Raw genomic sequence first — 20,876 nt, 5'->3', positions numbered from 1 at the left:
TCTACACTGAAAACATCTGTGAAATTCTGATATTAGAATCGTTGTGCCTTTAAGTGGAGTTTTTATCCTTGTTTGGATAGCTAAGATGAATCCAAGAAGGGTGACCTCACGCAAATGGCAGTACATTGAAAGGTGTGTTAGTTATTGTCTCCCAGACCTGTGATGCTGCAGCAGTTTTGTTTAAGAAATTCTGCCTCTGTTACAGACAAACTTATTGATTCGAACTTAAATATCATGGCTTCATTGCCTTAAACAATACAGGTTCGTCAAATAGAGTTTGAATTGACGACCTTCCCACACACACTACTAATCACAACCCACTATTTGTCACTAACTGCACTTCCAATAAATCCTCAAATTCCCTAGTGGGATTAACAGACCATGAGCATCATAGCACCCGATGTGACCAGCCACGGCTCAATCTTCTGATCTTGTGATAATCCTATTCAGGAGATATAGTCTGTAGGAGAGTAGGGTCTGCTTCCTATGGTCACCCCCACTTTTAAGTGTGATTCACTGGTTTTTCGACTTTAGTCTGGCTGTGGCCCTGCTAACCAGGCCCACAGCCTAGCTATTCTCCTCCTAAATTGATACCATGTACTTTAGGTACATACCAGATTGGTTACTGGGTCACCCTTGTGAGCCGCTGTATAGTGTACCCTAGGTACCCAGGTCATAGGTGCACCCAAGGCCTACCAGGGGCTTCAGCATGTATTATGCCACCCCTAGCTGGCTCTCCAAACTGACACTACAGGTCTGCAATTGCAGCCTGGGTTAGGTGGTGTAATCACCCCTTACTTAGATATATTAGATATAGTATACCTATATCTATATCTATATATATATATATCTATATCTATCTATATATATATCTATATATATATATATATATATATATATATATATATATATATATATATATATATATATATATATATATATAGACGCAAATTAACCTATAAGTTACTCCTATGGCAGGTCTTGACAATCCTGGAGGCAGAGTGCTTGGTTTTGTGTCAGAGGGTGCCCTAGCATGAGCTGAGCCCCTCTGCAGCTTTCAGAACCATCTCCTTATAGCTGTTCTATGATATAGCCATACCATATACTCTTAAGTGCATTATAATCCTCACGGTTAATGCTAACTTTGGTTTGGCTTTTATCAAAACAGGTAGTGTAAGGTGTCAAACTCTTTGGATTACTACCCCCCCCCCCGCACCAGTTCTGGCAGCGGGGGTAGCATTCCACCCTTCTAGACGGAGAAGACATGTAGTTACTGGTAAACCGGGTTAAAGTTAAACAGAGCCTCAGCATCACAAAATGGATACTGCGGATACTGCTGCCACAGACGCGAGTCTGCCCTCCTGCTGCTGGACGAAACTGTGGCAGGAGAGGCCTGGACAATAGGTTTCCTGTCCAGGGAGGTGCTGGCACCTCCCCAGACAGGCTTTAGTGTATTGGGGCAGGGTGGGTTGCATTCAGTGAATACTTTTCAGACACTGCCTGGGGCACCCAAGGTGCTCCATGCATTTCCCAGTTCAAACCGGTTGCTGGGGCACTCAGCCCCAGCTCTGGCGTGAAACTGGACAAAGGGGAAGGGGTGTAACCACCCCCTCCCCAGGTCCACCTATAGGAGGGACCTTAGGGTTAGTCCAACCCCTAAACTTACTATGAGTATAGAACCCCAGTCCCTAGCACTTTAGATTACCTTGGACGAAACTCTGCAACATATATCTTGGACCTTCGACATTCCATATCAACTGCAAGATGGAAGAAATCTCCCTTGTGGTCAAGGAGTGACCACCCTGTTCAAACAGGCACCAACTGCATCTTTGCCTGTCTGCATTTTCGAGGCTCCTGCCGGATCCCGAAGAATCTGTGACACAGGACATGGACTTTCAGACAAATCTGAAGTTGACCTGAGCTCCCAGGAAAGCTGAGACCCGTAGTTGACACAAGAGATGTGAGACTGGAACATCTGGACATCCTGCATTTTGCAAGCTGCACCTACTTCCAGAGGGATCCTGAAGTTGTGCATTGGGGTGCTTGAATCCTCAGCCTCAAGCACCTTTTGCACCAAAGCTCAGAGGCCCACACTCCACGAGTGTCCCGTGGGCCTGCTTTGTGCATTTCAGCTTGACGCATCTTTGCAGTTCCTAGTCTGTTGGATAGTGAGCCCCCAGGAAGACCAATCTTAAAACTACTTTGCTTTCCAGATTTCTCTAGGCTTGCTCCAGCTTTCCTGCAAAGGAGAAGCACCCCAAATGTTGCTGGTCTGAACCAAAGCCAATCTTGACATCCTGCATGGATTGCATTTGCCAAGGCTTGTTGGGTTCAATCTGGATACCAACACCGCAGTCAACTAGATCCTTAGTGAAGCAACTGGATTCCAGCTCTTGGTTGTCGTTGACACCTCCTGGACCACGTGGCTAAAGAGACAACCTTCACCTTTTCACCTGAAATCACCCAACATTGGCTGGCAGCTTCCCATCGCCATCCTGGTCACTGGAAAGTGACCCAGACTTTGTCCCTTCTGCTCTCAGGTTCTACAGATCTATGATCCACACTTGGATCCACCTGGACACTTTTCCTCTGGTCACCAGCAGCACTTCTTCACAGCCCTCCATAGGAATCGACGACGAAACTCAATGCCAAAAGGCATCTATGCACCCGGCTTCCCTGGGTGAGGTAACACGAGTACTCCAGTGCTCCCATGGGTCTTGACTCTCGAAGTGTCCTAGTCTAAATGGGTTCCATCGTAGTCCATCCGGAAGTGTCCTTAAATTGTAAATTTGTAACTTGTTTGTTTACCATAGAAAGTCAACGGTAACCCACAGCTGTGTTTAGACACTGCACGCGTCTCCCGTGGGCCTCCTACATCCTAACCTTTGGTTGTTCCTAGAAGCCCCAGTGATTCTCCATGCCCTAGGCCTGCTTTCTATCCCAGACGTGGTTCTTATAGCACTATTTTAGTATATGGTTTGTGAGGCCCCTAGGGCATAACGTATACTGTGCAACTTATATTATGCTAATTAAGTTCCTTGTATTGTACTTTTACCTCTGACCTCATAAAGAGTGTAGAGGGGTTGTGTTTAGAATAAATACATATATATTTGATTTATACCTTGTGTTGTGTGCTTACATTTGGTACTCAAGGGATTATAATTGGTAAAACAATTTGCTTAACTCGCCTCTGAAGTCTTAGCTTGAAGGCTGCTCTCCATAGCTACCACTAGGATAGCTTTCTATAAGGTTGAATTTACAAGCACCATCAATAAGGGTCGATTGGACTGGTGCAAGGTGCACACTAGAATAGTGGACATCATATACCAGGCCAACTTCTCACATTGGTATGCAGCAGATAGGATAAGAGCTTGCATTGTTTTACCGAATAATCTTGAGAATATCATTTGAAAAATCACATCAAGGTACCTGTAGGTACATATAAATCAAGTCTTATAATACATACGTTCCACTGAAATTAGCAGTTGTAGGTGGTAAAGGCTTAGCACACCCTGACTACAACTTCTAGAGAGGTTCTAGTAGGAAAACAAGTAGTGTAGGTAGGTACACACACCACACCTCACTAGCCATGGCTTTAAAGGCAGGAGCTAGTGCATCTCTGCCAGATGTCAGCCAAGAGCAGACATCTAAATATGACACATTCTCTCACCAAGAGTTGAGAGGGTTGTGTGCCATAAGGAAATTAAAGCAAGGACAGAGTCTAACCACCCAACACCTGATAAATCTTTTAGTGGCAGATGGCTTAACCAAAGCATCAGACCCAGATAGTCAAGGTAGTAGGGAGGGGAGCCATCCATCATCAGACGAAGATCCTAGTGGGGCTCCCAACCAGGATTCTGAAGATGATGAGGATACAGACCAGGAAGTGGTTAATGAACCTATCCTGGAAGAAACAGGACTATCTGAGGGTGGAGAAGGCCTAGGAAGGCCTCCCTCTATCCCTCCACGTAGGCCGACTGGTGCACCTAGAAGGCAAAGATCACCTTCATTGGAATCTAACCATTCTGCTTCATCAATAGGGTTCTCTGCCTCATCTCACAGGAGGAGAACTTCCCCTGAGAGAAGTGAGCATGAAGCTAGAATAATAGAAGTCAAACTTAGGATCAAGAGGCAACAAGTTGCCCTTGGGAAAGAGACACTAGCTCTTGAAAGAGAGAGAAAATTGTGTGGGCTAGAGCCCACTGGTGGTGGCAAATCCCTAGTGGTAGGGATAGGTCTTATGACCATAAAAACCTCAGCAAGATTGTCCCTCCCTTTCAGACTGGGGATGACATCCACAAATGAATAACTGCTTTGGAGAGGGCCTGCAAAGTACAGCAGGTACCCCAGAGTCAGAGGGCAGCAATCTTGTGGCCCTCTTTTGTAAGCCTGGGCATCCGAATCGGCTACGCCCACGGAGTAGGCGTAGTGTTGCCTCCTACGCATTTTGCGTAGACAGCGTAGCCGGCAACACTACGCCCACTCCGTGTGCGTAGCCGAGTCGGCCGCCACCCGCCTCCCTCCCGCCCTCCCGCCCTCCCCTACATACATTATTTAAGCAAACTACCCTTAATAAAACAATTTTAAAGCACTTACCGTGTCCGGGGCTCGTCCGGGGCTCCCTCTTGGAATAGCGTCCCTTCATAGATCCCAATGCGCATGCGCGGCCACCCGCGCATGCGCATTTCTCGGGAGAAATGCGCATGCGCGGCCGCCCGCGCATGCGCATTGGTATCCATGACGACGCGATTCCAAGAGGGAGCCCTGGACGAGCCCCAGACACGGTAAGTGCTTTAAAATTGTTTTATTAAGGGTATTTTGCTTAAATAATGTATGTAGAGGAGAGCGGGAGGGAGGTGCGTTGTGGGGCTATGCGGAGTGCGGGAGTGGGCGTAGCTTCTCGCCCACTCCGCGTAGGTCCGCGGAGCCCCACTACGCCCACTACGCCCAGGGTTACTCTTTTGCAGACCCAGGTAGAGACAAGCTCCTCACTGTAAGAGAAGAGGATGCTGACAATTACAATGTCCTGAAGAGTGCTCTGATAGATGGGTTTGGCCTAACCACTCAACAGTATAGGTTGCTGTTCAGAGATACCCAGAAGACACAGACTCAGGACTGGACTGACTTTGTAGATTGTGCTACTAAGGCTCTGGAAGGCTGGTTACTGGGCAGCGAAGTAAGTGACTATACAGGATTGTATAACCTTATAATGAGAGAACAGATTCTTAATAATTGTCAGAACCAGTTATTGCATCAGCACTTGGTTGACTCTGATTTGACCTCTCCCCAAGAATTGGGTAAGAAGGCAGACAAATGGGTCAGAACCAGGGTGAAGCAGAAGGTACAGAACCAAGGTGGAGACCAGAAGAAGCAAGACCAAAAGGGTGGGGAGAAAGCAAAAGACCAGAAGTCTTCTCAAGGTCCCCAAAAAGCTTCTAATGGTGGGGGTCCCCAACAATCCAAAAAGAAAGAAGGTCCAAAGAAACCATGGTGTAAGATTTGTAAAGTAAATACTCACTGGACCAGTGAATGCACCAAGAAGGAGACAGCTCCTGCCATCATTGCCTTGTGACGGTTGTTTGGCCCACTTCTCAACCACCCCAGAACTTTTCTCTACTGATGAGGGATACTATCCTGAAACACGAGCCATGTCTCGTGTCTAGAGATTCTGGAAATATCAAGTACTTACTTGCACCAACTTTGGTGAAACACTCACAAACTTTTTCCCAAACTCTACAAGTTACACGCACTGCATATACCAGAATGCAGAGGGGCGATCCGGAGGAGAGGCTAGCAGTGTGCTCCCATCATTGTTTCCTGTTCTCTCTCTAAATTGATACGATGTACGTTAGGTACATACCAGATTGGTTACTGAGTCACCCTTGTGAGCCCCTGTATAGTGTACCCTAGGTACCCAGGGCATAGTTTCACTAAAGGCCTACCAGGGGCTTCAGCATGTATTATGCCACCCCTAGGTGGCCTTCCAAACTGACACCACAGGTCTGCAATTGCAGCCTGGGTAAGGTGGTGTAATCACCCCTTACTTAGATATAGTATACCTATATCTATATCTATATATAGACACATATTAACCCATAAGTCACTCCTATGACAGGCCTTGACAATCCTGGAGGCAGAGTGCTTGGTTTTGGGTGAGAGGGTGCCCTAGCATGAGCTGAGCCCCTCTGCAGCTTTCGGAACCATCTCCTTATAGCTGTTCTATAATATAGCCATGCCACGTACTCTTAAGTGCATTATAATCCTCGCGGTGAATGCTAACTTTGGTTTGGCTTTATCAAAACATGTTGTGTAAGGTGTCACTTTGGAATACTACCCCCTCTGCCCCCCCCCTGTTTTGGCGGGGTTAGCATTCCACCCTTCTACAGGGAGAAGACATGCAGTTACTGGTAAACCCGGTTAAAGTTAAACAGAGCCTCAGCATCACAAAATGGATGCTGCTGCCACAGACACGAGTCTGCCCTCCTGTTGCTGGACGAAACTCCAGCAGGGGAGGCCTGGACAATAGGTTTCCCATCCAGGGAGGTGCTGGCACCTCCCCAGACAGGCTTTAGTGTATTGGGGCAAGGTGGGTTGCATTCAGTGAATGCTTTTCCCAGTTCAAACCGGTTGCTGGGGCACTCAGCCCCAGCTCTGGCGCAAAACTGGACAAAGGGGAAGGGGTGTAACCACCCCCTCCCCAGGTCCACCCATAGGAGGGACCTTAGAGTTAGTCCAACCCCTAAACTTACTATAAGTATAGAACCCCAGTCCCTAGGACTTTAGATTACCCTGGATGAAACTCTGCAACATATATCTTGGACCTTCGACATTCCGTATTGACTGGAAGAAGGAAGAAATCTCCCTTGTGGTCAAGGAGTGACCACCCTGTTCAAACAGGCACCAACTGCATCTTTGCCGGTCTGCATTTTCGAGGCTCCCGCTGAATCCTGAAGAATCTGTGACACAGGACATGGACTTCCAGACATCTCTGAAGTTGACCCGAGTTTCCAGCAAAGCTGAGACCCGTAGCTGAAATGAGAGACGTGGGACTGGATCTCCTGGACATCTTGCATTTTGCAAGCTGCACCTACTTCCCGAGGTATCCCGAAGTTAGGCATTGGGGTGCTTGAAGCCTCAACCCCGAGCACCTTTTTACAGTGAAGCTCAGAGGCCCACACTCCACGAGTGTCTCGTGGGCCCGCTTTGTGCATTTCAGCTTCATGCGTCTCTGTGGTTCCTACTCCGTTGGCTAGTGAGCCTCCAAGAAGACCAATCTTGAAACTACTTTGTTTTCCTGGTTGCTCAAGGCTTGCTCCAGCTTCGCTGCAAAGGAGAAGTGCTCCAGACCTTGCTGGTCTGAACCGAAGCCAATCTTGACATCCTGTGTGGGTTGCATTTGCCAAGGCTTGTTGGGTCCAATCCAGATACCGACATCGCAGTCTACTAGATCCTTTGTGGGACAGCTTGAATCCATCTCCTGGCTGTCGTCGACACCTCCTGGACCACGTGGCTGAAGAGACAAACATCACTTTTTCATTTGAAATCACCCGACATTGGCTGGCAGCTTCCCATCGCCATCCTGGTCACTGGCAAGTGACCCAGACTCTGTTCCTTCTGCTCTCAGGTTCTACAGATCTATGATCCACACTTGGATCCACTTTTCCTCTGGTCGCCTGCATCACTTTTTCGCAGCCATCCATAGGAGAATATGTGATGTTGACAGACGGCAGAATAGGTATAAATAAATAAATAAATAATACTATTCCGTCGGCTTCCCCCTGCCGCGCCTTGCCCCGCCTCACAACGCTTACCTGTGCCGGCTGCCACTGGTAGGACCAATTGCATGAGGAGATATTGGCCAGAGTACATTTATTCTTTGCGGATGACAGTTTCACTGAATACCAGGAGAACAATTAAAAGAAACATTTGCTACTTCTCATATAAGTAAAGGTGTAGAACAGTTACAGAGAGTAGAGGCAGTCGTAAAAACAGACTTTGAAGCTACTAAATGTAATTCTTTATCCTCTGAGGTGTTAGATGTGCAAGATGGGATTATAGTCTAACATCCCACAGGTTTCAGTAAAGGTTAATCCAGTGGCTCACCTGAACATAGAATAGGTTTGTTTTACCACAACGGTGACTCTGGAATTCATGCCTGGAGTGTGTTTTATTTGTTACAGTATTGAATCAGATCACAGGTAAAAAGTATGGACCTCCCAGAGTTACACTGAAGAATACGGAAAATGTTATTAGAGTACTTCCCCTTTGTGTTTGGCATCGAAAATATTTTTTAGCAGCAAGCAGTGGTCCCACAGACCACGGCCTGCCCTTAAAAATGAAACAAAAGTGTTTATTTTTTTTCTTTTAAAAGCATCCATTTTCCTTTAAGGAATGCAGGCTGCATTCGGAAAAACAAAAAGTTGCTTTATTTAAAAAACAAACACAGACATGGTAGTCTGCTGTCCCCAGCGGTCCACCATCCCTGTGTTATTGCCCATTTCCAATGGGTCGCAAATTGCGACCTAATTCACAAATTGTGAAGAGGCAGGTAATTTGTGACCCCATTGGGACTCACTAAACTATTAGTACATTCCGTTTTGCGAGTCTCAAAACATCGCAATTTGCGACCCACAAAACTGAATGGTCGTACATCTGGTCCTTAGACTGCTGCAATTGTAACTCACCTAGGCATGAAATAAATTATTGTGTATGGTACGCAAAAACAATGAAATGCATGCATGCATGCTGGAGTATGACCACTGCACACACTGATAAGTGAGTAATAAGGTAAAATACTACAACCAGTCCTTTTTTAGGTCTCGTGACCTACAATGCGCGCAAGCGCATTGAGGGATCGAGAATTCAAGTGCTCAAAATCCTCATGAAACCACTAGCTTTTTGCTGCGGTTTTCATGAAGTTCACGTGGCCACAGGCACGCGCTTTTGGGCCATAAACTTGCATTTCTCCTCCCCCTCCCCAGCCAGCTTCCCCCAGGCCGTAGCAGCACTCCTCCCACACCAGCACCTCCCCTCTCTCTCCCCGCAAACACAGCCTTTACTTTCATTTCTCCTCCCCTCCCCAGCCATGCCGAATTCTCCTCCCACCTCCCACGGCCGTCCTTTCTGCCCGCACGAGCCTTCTCTTCTCTCTGCTCTCCCCTCAGGCGCCGTGACATACTTCAAAGTCTTATGACTTCACACGGCCGCAGGCCGTGCAACCAGAGCACTTCAGTTGGTGCGCAGCCCCCCTCCCAGCACTGCCTTGTTACTCTCGGCAGCCAACTTTCGTTTCATGGTGGAACAAACCTCACTGATAACACTTCACACGGCCGCAGGCCGTGCAACCAGAGCACTTCAGTTGGTGCGCAGCCCCCCTCCCAGCACTGCCTTGTTACTCTCGGCAGCCAACTTTCGTTTCATGGTGGAACAAACCTCACTGATAACTATCGTCTATTGTAGCGAACAACACCAGGTTCAACTTGTGACTTCAGGCGCTACACGCATCTTTGCAGGGTGTGTGCACAACCTAACGCCATTTTTTGTAGCTACCTTTACGAGTATTATTGGGTATTACGACCCTGTCTACGTGCCTTGAAGTAGCATCCTGATGGCTTAAGGCGCTTGCTCACAAGTCCGCACTCGATGCACTCTCTTATCTTCTCCTTCCTGCTACCCAGGCTCCACATTTCACCCATTGAAATAACTTTAGAGCAGCATAAAAGGGTATACAAACAAAGTAATGTAACTAAACAGAACATATATTCTTAACTAAATGTGGCATATACATGGATAATATATGGAACGTATGTAAACATAACATACCATATGTAGGGGCCGATTCACAGAACTAACTTAAGACAAAATACTAAACTTACTACATTTGGTATTCACAGAAGTTAGGATTTTGTCTTAAGTTTGTCTTAAGACAAACTTAAGACAGACTTAAGTTAGGAATTTGTCTTAAGTCTGTCTTACCTCTGTCTTAAGACAAACTTAAGACAAAATCCTAACTTCTGTGAATACCAAAAGTAGTAAGTTTAGGATTTTGTCTTAAGTTAGTTCTGTGAATCGGGCCCGTAGAGTGCAGAGTGCAGATTCAGAGTGCAGTGTGCAGAGTGCAGATTGTGAGTGCAGATTGTGAGTGCAGATTGTGAGTGCAGATTCAGAGTGCAGATTGTGAGTGCAGATTCAGAGTGCAGATTCAGAGTGCAGATTCAGAGTGCAGATTCAGAGTGCAGAGTGCAGATTCAGAGTGCAGAGTTAGAGTGCAGAGTGCAGATTTAGAGTGCAGATTGTGAGTGCAGAGTGCAGATTGTGAGTGCAGAGTGCAGATTGTGAGTGCAGATTGTGAGTGCAGAGTGCAGATTGTGAGTGCAGAGTGCAGATTGTGAGTGCAGAGTGCAGATTGTGAGTGCAGAGTGCAGATTGTGAGTGCAGAGTGCAGAGTGCAGAGTGCACATTTAGAGTGCAGAGTGCAGATTCAGAGTGCAGAGTGCAGATTCGGAGTGCAGAGTGCAGATTCAGAGTGCAGATTCAGAGTGCAGATTCAGAGTGCAGATTCAGAGTGCAGATGCAGAGTGCAGATTCAGAGTGCAGATTCAGAGTGCAGAGTGCAGATTCAGGGTGCAGAGTGCAGATTCAGAGTGCAGAGTGCAGATTGTGAGTGCAGATTGTGAGTGCAGAGTGCAGATTGTGAGTGCAGAGTGCAGATTGTGAGTGCAGAGTGCAGATTGAGAGTGCAGATTCAGAGTGCAGATTCAGAGTGCAGAGTGCAGATTCAGAGTGCAGAGTGCAGATTCAGAGTGCAGATTCAGAGTGCAGAGTGCAGATTCAGAGTGCAGAGTGCAGATTCAGAGTGCAGAGTGCAGATTCAGAGTGCAGATTCAGGGTGCAGAGTGCAGAATCAGAGTGCAGAGTGCAGATTCAGAGTGGAGATTCAGGGTGCAGAGTGCAGATTCAGAGTGCAGATTCAGAGTGCAGATTGTGGGTGCAGATTGTGAGTGCAGAGTGCAGATTCAGAGTGCAGATTGTGGGTGCAGATTGTGAGTGCAGAGTGCAGATTCAGAGTGCAGATTCAGAGTGCAGATTCAGAGTGCAGATTCAGAGTGCAGATTGTGGGTGCAGATTCAGAGTGCAGATTGTGGTTGCAGATTGTGGGTGCAGAGTGCATATTGTGGGTGCAGAGTGCAGATTGTGAGTGCAGAGTGCAGATTGTGAGTGCAGAGTGCAGATTGTCAGTGCAGATTCAGAGTGCAGATTCAGAGTGCAGATTGTGGGTGCAGAGTGCATATTGTGGGTGCAGAGTGCATATTGTGGGTGCAGAGTGCAGATTGTGGGTGCAGAGTGCAGATTGTGAGTGCAGAGTGTAGATTGTGAGTGAAGATTCAGAGTGCAGATTCAGAGTGCAGAGTGCAGATTGTGAGTGCAGAGTGCAGATTCAGAGTGCAGAGTGCAGATTCAGAGTGCAGAGTGCAGATTCAGAGTGCAGATTCAGAGTGCAGAGTGCAGATTCAGAGTGCAGATTCAGAGTGCAGATTCAGAGTGCAGATTCAGAGTTCAGAGTGCAGATTCAGAGTGCAGATTCAGAGTGCAGACTGCAGATTCAGAGTGCAGATTCAGAGTGCAGAGTGCAGATTCAGAGTGCAGAGTGCAGATTCAGAGTGCAGATTCAGAGTGCAGAGTGCAGATTCAGAGTGCAGAGTGCAGATTCAGAGGGCAGATTCAGAGTGCAGAGTGCAGATTCAGAGTGCAGAGTGCAGATTCAGAGTGCAGATTCAGAGTGCAGAGTGCAGATTCAGAGTGCAGAGTGCAGAGTTCAGAGTGCAGAGTGCAGAGTGCAGAGTGCAGATTCAGAGTGCAGAGTGCAGATTCAGAGTGCACATTCAGAGTGCAGAGTGCAGATTCAGAGTGCAGAGTGCAGATTCAGAGTGCAGAGTGCAGATTCAGAGTGCAGATTCAGAGTGCAGAGTGCAGATTCAGAGTGCAGAGTGCAGATTCAGAGTGCAGATTCAGAGTGCAGATTCAGAGTGCAGAGTGCAGATTCAGAGTGCAGAGTGCAGATTCAGAGTGCAGAGTGCAGATTCAGAGTGCAGATTCAGAGTGCAGAGTGCAGATTCAGAGTGCAGAGTGCAGATTCAGAGTGCAGAGTGCAGATTCAGAGTGCAGAGTGCAGATTCAGAGTGCAGAGTGCAGATTCAGAGTGCAGATTCAGAGTGCAGATTCAGAGTGCAGATTCAGAGTTCAGAGTGCAGATTCAGAGTGCAGATTCAGAGTGCAGATTCAGAGTGCAGATTCAGAGTGCAGAGTGCAGATTCAGAGTGCAGATTCAGAGTGCAGATTTCAGATTCAGAGTGCAGATTCAGAGTGCAGATTTCAGATTCAGAGTGCAGATTCAGAGTGCAGTTGCAGAGTGCAGTTGCAGAGAGAACTCAGCAGCACCACCACAGCATCACTCAGCACCACCACAGCATCACTCAGCACCACCACAGCATCACTCAGCACCACCACAGCATCACTCAGCACCACCACAGCATCACTCAGCACCACCACAGGATCACTCAGCACCACCACAGCACCACTCAGCGCAATCCCAGCATCACTCAGCACCACCACAGCATCACTCAGCACCACCACAACATCACTCAGCGCCACCACAACATCACTCAGCGCAATCCCAGCATCACTCAGCACCACCACAGCATCACTCAGCGCCACCACAACATCACTCAGCGCCACCACAACATCACTCAGCGCCACCACAACATCACTCAGCGCAATCCCAGCATCACTCAGCACCACCACTGCATCACTCAGCGCCACCACAACATCACTCAGCGCCACCACAACATCACTCCGTGCCATCACAACATCACTCCGCGACATCACAGCATCAATCTGTGCAACCATTCAAAAACAACTGGTTCAATTATGTTCTCTCAATGTTTCAAGCTTTATTACAAATGTCACAAAAAGATGTTATTTCACTTCTGTTCTTGGATTTTCATCACAATAAAATACACTGAACAAAATCTTCACAAACGTTATTTACAAAAGTTTAAGCTATTGCCAATATAAATTACAATCACTTTTATTTAAGTATTAATTATTTTACAAAAATTAAAAGCCATTGCTATTTGTAATATCAATACATCTAAGTCACGTAAATACAAAACATGTTGCATTACAAATGCTATAGTCGTCACATGTGCGAAAGTTATAACTATTGGCATTGAAAATGACAAAGCTATTAATTTAGCTATTTTCAAAATCAACACATAAATAAAAAAATTGTCATTTACAAGACCAATAGCTCAAACTTTCATAATGCGAGACCTATTGCATTGCAAATGCTTGTCCTGATTAGGGAAGGAATAACTAATGATGCCCCATCTGGATCACCTTTTGCCCTCTAAACATAGGTTTTTACAAAGGCTGGACCCCAGAAAAGGAGAGCTAAATCCATGCTGATCATTGCAATAACATTTAAATGACATACCTCACATCCTGTAAATAAATGAAGACGGTATAGCCTACCCGCACATATTCACTAGACCTCACTTTGGAAAGAATTAAAGTCCACCATCTCAAAACAGTGGTTTCTGTTAACCACAATAAAGATGTAAAAACTAAGGCTATCAGAGATATGTAAAAGTACCAATCCATGCATGGGTTATCTGACTAAATATTGTTGACAAAAATATCAGAGATAAAAACAGTGCTAAAAAACGATAACACAAATGTCGGCCTTATATGCGTTTTATGCAAGGTAAAACATATTGACAAAATAAATAAAAGACCACATTATCCTCAAAAATGGGTAAGTGTATCGAATTTTGCCTAACAAAAATATTGCGACGGGGGCGGAAAAGGCTGCAATATGGTGGCGGTGTCTGTTTGACACCGCCAGCCATATTACAATGTGTGCTGGGGAATGCCTTTCAGTGGCGCCACGGAAAGGCATGCAGAGTCTACCTGCGGGGGCCAGTTGCGGGCCCCCAGGGACTCCGGGGAGGTGGGGTGTGCACATGGGGGTACCTACGGTACCCCCTGCATTTCAAAGAACAACGTGGCAGGCACCGCACAGTGCCTGTCACATTGTGCTTGGAAATGCACAACATGTATTTTTAGCATTACGGCAAACGGTGCTTTCAGCACCGCCCGCCGCAATGTTAAAAATACTGGATGTGCCTGCCACTGTGGCGGGTGCATCCTAATTTCCCCCATGGAACCCCCGCCCTTATGGCGGGTGGTCCCTTTCTACAATCGGATGGACAAAGTCCGCCCGTCATCCTAATGGGCCCCTTAATGTTTAAAAAATAAAGCATATAAACTAATAAAAACACTACTGAAAATTAATTATAATATCAAATACTAGATATTAAAAGTAATTTACATTAAACTAACTTTTAAAATGAAAATAAAAATATGCACTAAAACAAATTTAAAATATCACATAATAATTACATTTTGAGAGGTAAAATTCACTACTCCCAATTTTGGTGGGGCAAATTTACTATTACCACTGCAACACAACAAAAAGTAGGCAAAATCTCACACTTTGGAGCAATCAGGTTTACTATTTCCACTTCAATATAAACAACAAGTTGGGAAGGCGTTGGAATTTGGAGAGATCAGATTTACTACTCCTGCATTAGCAAAAGTAGGGCAAATGTGGGGTCAAAATTGCTTCTCACACTCCAATCTAAGCCAATATAAAGAATGTGTTGGACTCGGGATTCGATTTAGTATTGCACTCCTATGTAAGCAAAGTGAGAAAAGTGTTGGAATTTGGCGTGGTAAGATTTGCTATTCCAAACATTTAAATATAGGAGAAATAAAGAAAGATTTCGAATAATAAATGCACAAATTTGAAAAAAATATTACACATTTTAAAATAGAACACTTCGTTCTGTACTCCCCAATAAATGAACAGCAGTACATAATTGCAATTTTTTTTAAAGAATAAAATATTATAAATATGATAAATTATACATATTAAATTCATGATCAAATAAATCAAATACAAAATAAAAGAATTAATCATTAAATCATAAAATTAATTTAAAATAGTTCAGTAATTATTTAAATATTGTATTAGCATTGAATTTGAAATCTAGAAATAATTAATATAACAGTCTATTAATTAAGTTACATAGTTATTTATCACTTAAACATCAGCTTTTATCAAAATATTAATAACTAATAAACAATAATTACAACATTTTTAACTTTCCACCCTTATCCCCTAGTAACCCAAGATCCTGCTACTAAATTAACAATTCCGATTTAAATTAAAATATCTGCATTTCATATAAAAACTTAACAACTATACTAGAACCAAATTAAGCACAAATATTATAATTCTAAAAGATTACAATGCTAAAATAACTGATGTTTATCCCAAAAAATAAAAAAATCCTATTTTATAAAACAATATTATACATTAAAAAATAGTTAACATATAAAAAAGATATGTATATATTCTATACTCTGTCCTATGACATTTGAGACATTTCAGCTTTTAAAAAAGAATATTTGTGAACCACAATACTTTTCGGAGTGTCTCATGTATTTTATTCTTCTCTGATTATCCAATGAGAAACCTGGTGTGATATTTTCCAAGCAAAGAATTATGCTTATAGCACAGGCATGTTTCTTCTAAACATGGCTAATCATTTTCATTGAAAACACTCAGTCTCACCTTACTCTGGAATTTAATCCAGTATGCAAAGAGGTAGAGAGAGTTAGCATAACCAGAGTTATTGACTCTTCATCTGTGTGGCACATCCAGGACCATTCATCTACATCTGGATGAGGTGTGATATAAGATTCTGGAGAAACAGCTATAGGTCCAATTATTTATTCACCTCATTGAGTCTTCTCAATTTGAAAATGCATTCTTTTGTTTTTCGGGTGTGGAAACTGCATGACCTGCTCTAGTTGTAATAGGCTGCCTCCACTCTGCAATAACTTTCTTTCTGAACTTTGTAGAAAGGTATCTGTCAGACATGTAATAATGATGACCGATGACTAGAGTCACGCTTCTCTCTGACCTTGATCTGGTCCCTGTTTCCTATCAATTCAAGAAAGACTTCTCATCTAAGCACAAATGAAGGAGTTCATAGACCATCTCCAGCTGCTTTTTAGTTCCTTCACTTAACCCATGCTCCTGGAATGCTTTCATCTCCAGTTACTCCTAAGAGATTCCCCTTGGGAGTCTGGAATTCCAGCTAAAGATAATATGGACCACAACCAGTGTTATCATTGCAGATACTGCTGTATGTATTGTCTTTCTTTAAGTTTCTGATTGAATCTCTGTGATTGAGCATGGCTTTGTGGTCTGTAAGTGTAGGTCCAATCTTCATGACTCTTTCAGAGCTTACTTGTTTTTTTCTTCTGTCCTGACAGCACAACTATCAAGCAGCTCTATAGCATACAATACACAGAGTGAACATTGGGTCTGCTCCTTTGAGTTATTGGCTTTCTTTGACCTGCTTCTTTCAGCCTTTGGCTGGTGGCTTTGCAACCATGTCTTAGTGAAGAACAGAAGGCTTGATGACGAGTCTGGCGGTCTTGAGACCGCCAGACTCGCGGCGGCAAAGAAGTGGCGGTCTACTGTTTTTACAAAGTCGTTTCGGAGATGGACTGCCTGCTGTGCAGGAGCGCCATAACGCATTATGCTGAACAGGGATGGCGCAGTCCCACTCAGCATATTTTGAGTTCTTGTACCGCCCACATTTATGGCAAAGACCGGCAATGAAAAAGCTGTCGGTGCAAGAAAAAAGGGGGCCCTACAGGACCCCATGCCCCCCACGCCATAGGGATACATTCAGGGGAGACGACATGTGCATCCCTGTCTGTGTTCCCCCCTCCCCGACAGTTCCAGCATGGCATGGACGTCATCGTCCATGCTGTGCTAGAACTTTTTAGCCGGTCCCATGACGTGCCTGTTTTCAAGGAACCACCATGGGAACAGCCAAAGAACCGCCAAAAGTAGTATGAGTTGCGCATTTTCAACTCATAATACAGTCGGCGGTCCTTGCGGGACTTTGGTGCAAAGGAGCCGGCGCCACAGTACCAAAGTCGTAATCAGGCCCAGAGTATTTATTTCTCATTTAATGCTACTGGCTGTTGGGATGTATCCTTTCACTTCCACTCCGGTGCTTCATTGAGTTGCTGCATAAGGAGTACTTTATAACTAGGGAACCTTAAAGGCAGTATGCCTTTTGGTTCTTGTCTGGATATATTGTGCTTCCTCTTCATGCATTATCTCATTAAACGGTAAACATCCTTTACAACAAAACTTTTTCCACGCAGTACCTTTACAACACAGGAATTACAATGCAAGTCGTTACAACGACTTGCGCTGGAGGGCGCTGTAGGATAGGGAATAGTTTAATTTACTATCCAAAACCTTCCCTACTATCCACGGGGACTGGAGTTGGAATAGTAAATTAAACTATTCACTATCCAGCGCCCCCCAACGCAAGTCGTTGTAAAGACTTACGTTGTAAAACCTGCGTTGTAAAGGCATGCGTGGAAAAAGCATGCGTTGTAACGACATACATCCCATTAAACCCCAATCTTTTGACTTTGCCAGTGCTTGATTTTTTACTTGACTCTCAAGCTCCCTCTGTCAATTAAAGCCAATACTTGACGATCAACAATTCTTTATGAAGATTTCCGATAGAATTTTGACCCATGCTGTCACGACAGATTCTGTTCAGAGATAACCTGAGCATTGCATGTGAAAACTCCATCACAGGAAGGATGTCCTATAAGTCTTAGGTTTGAAAGTGAATAACAGAGAGTCAACAGAATGTAGCTGTCCAGTGATCTATGCAGCAAGTTTGGCTTTTGTGATGGTTCTCAAATTCTTTATACATTTAAAGCTAATAAAAACGACGGAGTCTGATGGTGGCATAGCTTAATCAAGGATGAGGCTTGTTGTCACAGTTTATTCTAGGCACGAGTTTTGCTTCCTTTTGTCTTGCCTGTGAAGCATGGACGCCTATTCACCAAAATGCCAGAGGTAGCGGAAGTGACATCACATGCCCTTGACCCCACACTTTGATTCACACACACATACTTACACATACACACAAATTTACACATATACACTCTCTTACACATAAACACACTGTCACCCACAAGTATGCACACAACATACTTTTAAACGCATTTTTTACTTACGTCAGCTGTCATGGAAGTGAACATGGCAGCTGATTGTATTCCATTTTTATTACACTATTATTGAATAATATATTTTACTTATTCGCTATTAGTGTAATAAAGAACTTGACAGAAAATATAGAGGGTGGGGTCTCAGCCGAGCTGCCCTTGTGTTCCTAGCACTGGTTACCACTTCTGAGGCCAAGGGTCACAAAGGCCGTGCCAAGGGTAGCACAGGGAAGCTAAAGGTTCTTCCATGATGTGGAGTCTGGGCAGAGAAGGCAGGTCGATATATCTAACACTGGAGTCAGTGCCTGCTGGCATGGATTGGTGGTGGTATGGCGGACGGCTCTAGTTGGGGGAGGGGGTAAATAAACAAATATAAAATGTACCTTCTTGCCGCATCTTGTCTCTCCTCCGCCGTCTGTCTGCGTCTACCCTCCGCTGGGCCGGAAAGGAAGCACCCATGCTCCCTTGACTAATACGAATGCTGCAATGCAGCATTGTGATTAGTCTGAGTGCCGTGGTTCGGCGCTCAGCCAGGGAATGGGAGCCTTGGCATGTTTTCCACTCAGGCTGTAATGCAGTCTGGGTGGACAACATACAAAGTGCGCATGACTGTTTGGCCGGCCCGAGAGTGCTAGCCAAACAGTCATTGCACACTTACAGCGTGCCCACCATGCCTCCTCCCTGCTCTGAGAGCAGAGCAGCCATGCCCACATTGTAAGACGCCACAGCAAGAATACATAAAATGATTATAAAAATGAGCTGTTGTCATTTTATTTTTTCTTTATTTACACTGCTGGAAGCCTTGGGGCGATACTCCTCCACCTTAGCTGAGGAGCCACCACTGACTGGAATGCACCCACCGATTTCAGCAGTGCTAACTCAAGATACATGGGTAGGGCCGGACTGGCAGACCGGGCATCAGGAGTTTCCCCAGGAGGCTTGAAGGGTGGGGGTCAGTTTTGCAGCGGTGTGGGCTTGTTTTGTTTCTGGTGTCCGGTTTAGCAGCGGTGATGCAATATTGGACCCCAGTAACAAAAGCTGCAGTGCTTCACGCTTGCCCCTCCCAACACCCCCAGGGCTGGTCTGAACAAAATTGCCAAGGCTGCTTTGAGTACCCAGTCGGGGCCTGCACATGGGGTGGAGGTTATTCCCCGCTGCATCAACTACCTAGGCTTCCATGGCCTAACAAAAGACTAGAATTCCATCTGCTATTGTATCAGCCCACTACAATTGTTGGGTTTGGGATGACAGTGCATGTACAGGTCAACTCTATCAATAATGACCCTCACAGTCTGATAGTGTCACTGATAATTATAAGGTGTACTCCAGTGAGCCCGCTTTGTACAGTGTTCTCCAACTTTGCAGGTCTGAGCACACATATTTGCGAGGGCTGTTAGTACATTTCAAACAATGAAAAGTGATTTTGTTCAGGCCCTATTCACTCCAGAATTCTGGTTGTTATGGGATGGTGCTAAGCACCTCTACATGTGCTGCTTATTGTTCTCTGCCGGAGGCAGAGATGAGGGTCCAGAATAATAAGGCTTTGCATTAGTGCTACTGCGATGGAAAGTGAGGCAAAGCGGTGCAAAGCATCTGCAGTAATTTGGATTCCAGCACAATTGATGTTTTCCACTGAAAAAGTGCCCACTTCACAACCTCAAATTTATTTATTTATTTATTTATTTAGTGTGTTTTATATAGCGCACAGCTACTCCAACGGGGTGTCCCGGCGCTCCTGTGCATTCTTAAGCTGAACTAGATTTTTAGAGTGGGAATTAGCAGAAAAGGAAGGTTTTTAAGGCACTGTTTTCCCACAAGGGAGCATTACTTAGAGGAAGAAGTCAATGTGTGTATGATCAACTGAAATGGCCTGATCAGACAATCTGAGAAAATCTAACACCAACTGGAAGCAGGTGCAAATAAGGGGAAATGTGTTTGTTTTCTCTGAAACCATGCATAGTGTAATACATTTCTAGAATCTAGATAAAGGAGGAGGATTTGTAGTAAACATATGCTCCTCCCAACATGGCCATCTGCGGTCATTTGTCTTTTCTATATAAAGGAGGAAGATGTGTAGTAAACTAGTTCTCCTTCCATCATGGCCACCTGCTATCTTCACACCTTCCTCTATGCTTCTACCTCCAGCCTCCCAGAATGCCTGTCTACAACATATTTACAACACATAGCATGTGTGCTGCAGTGTACAGCATAAAAACAAATAGACAGGAGTATACCCGTTGACCCAGTCGAGACCCGGGTAAAGTATGTGCACAAATAACAATGTCTTAACTGGAAATTATTTCAAATTGCAAATTCAAAAACAGAATTAATTACAAGGAGAAATGGAAAATAGTGAGACCCAAAGAAATTCGTAGAGAAACATAGGTTCTTATTTGCAAGTAGTTATAACAGCACTACAGTACATTGTGTGTATAAGTAACCAGAAGTGGGTTGTGCACTGAACGTGCTGGTGACATTGAACAACGCAGTGACTCAAAAAGGTGAGCGAACAGCACGAACGGTGCAGAAAGTACAACAAAATTTGTGGTCAATATAAAGGAAGGTATATACAAGGTAAATATTTTGTAAGTTGTTTCAATTTATTTAAATTGCTCCATTCACCTTTTTTGCCACCTGACGGGTCGATTTGCTTTCGCCTGCTAGTTCAAGAGCATTGACTGCACCACGCATCTAAA

This window comes from Lissotriton helveticus, chromosome 11, assembly GCF_964261635.1.
Source record: "Lissotriton helveticus chromosome 11, aLisHel1.1, whole genome shotgun sequence".
In the NCBI taxonomy this organism is placed as follows: domain Eukaryota; kingdom Metazoa; phylum Chordata; class Amphibia; order Caudata; family Salamandridae; genus Lissotriton; species Lissotriton helveticus.
Note: the sequence above shows the minus strand (reverse complement) of the source record.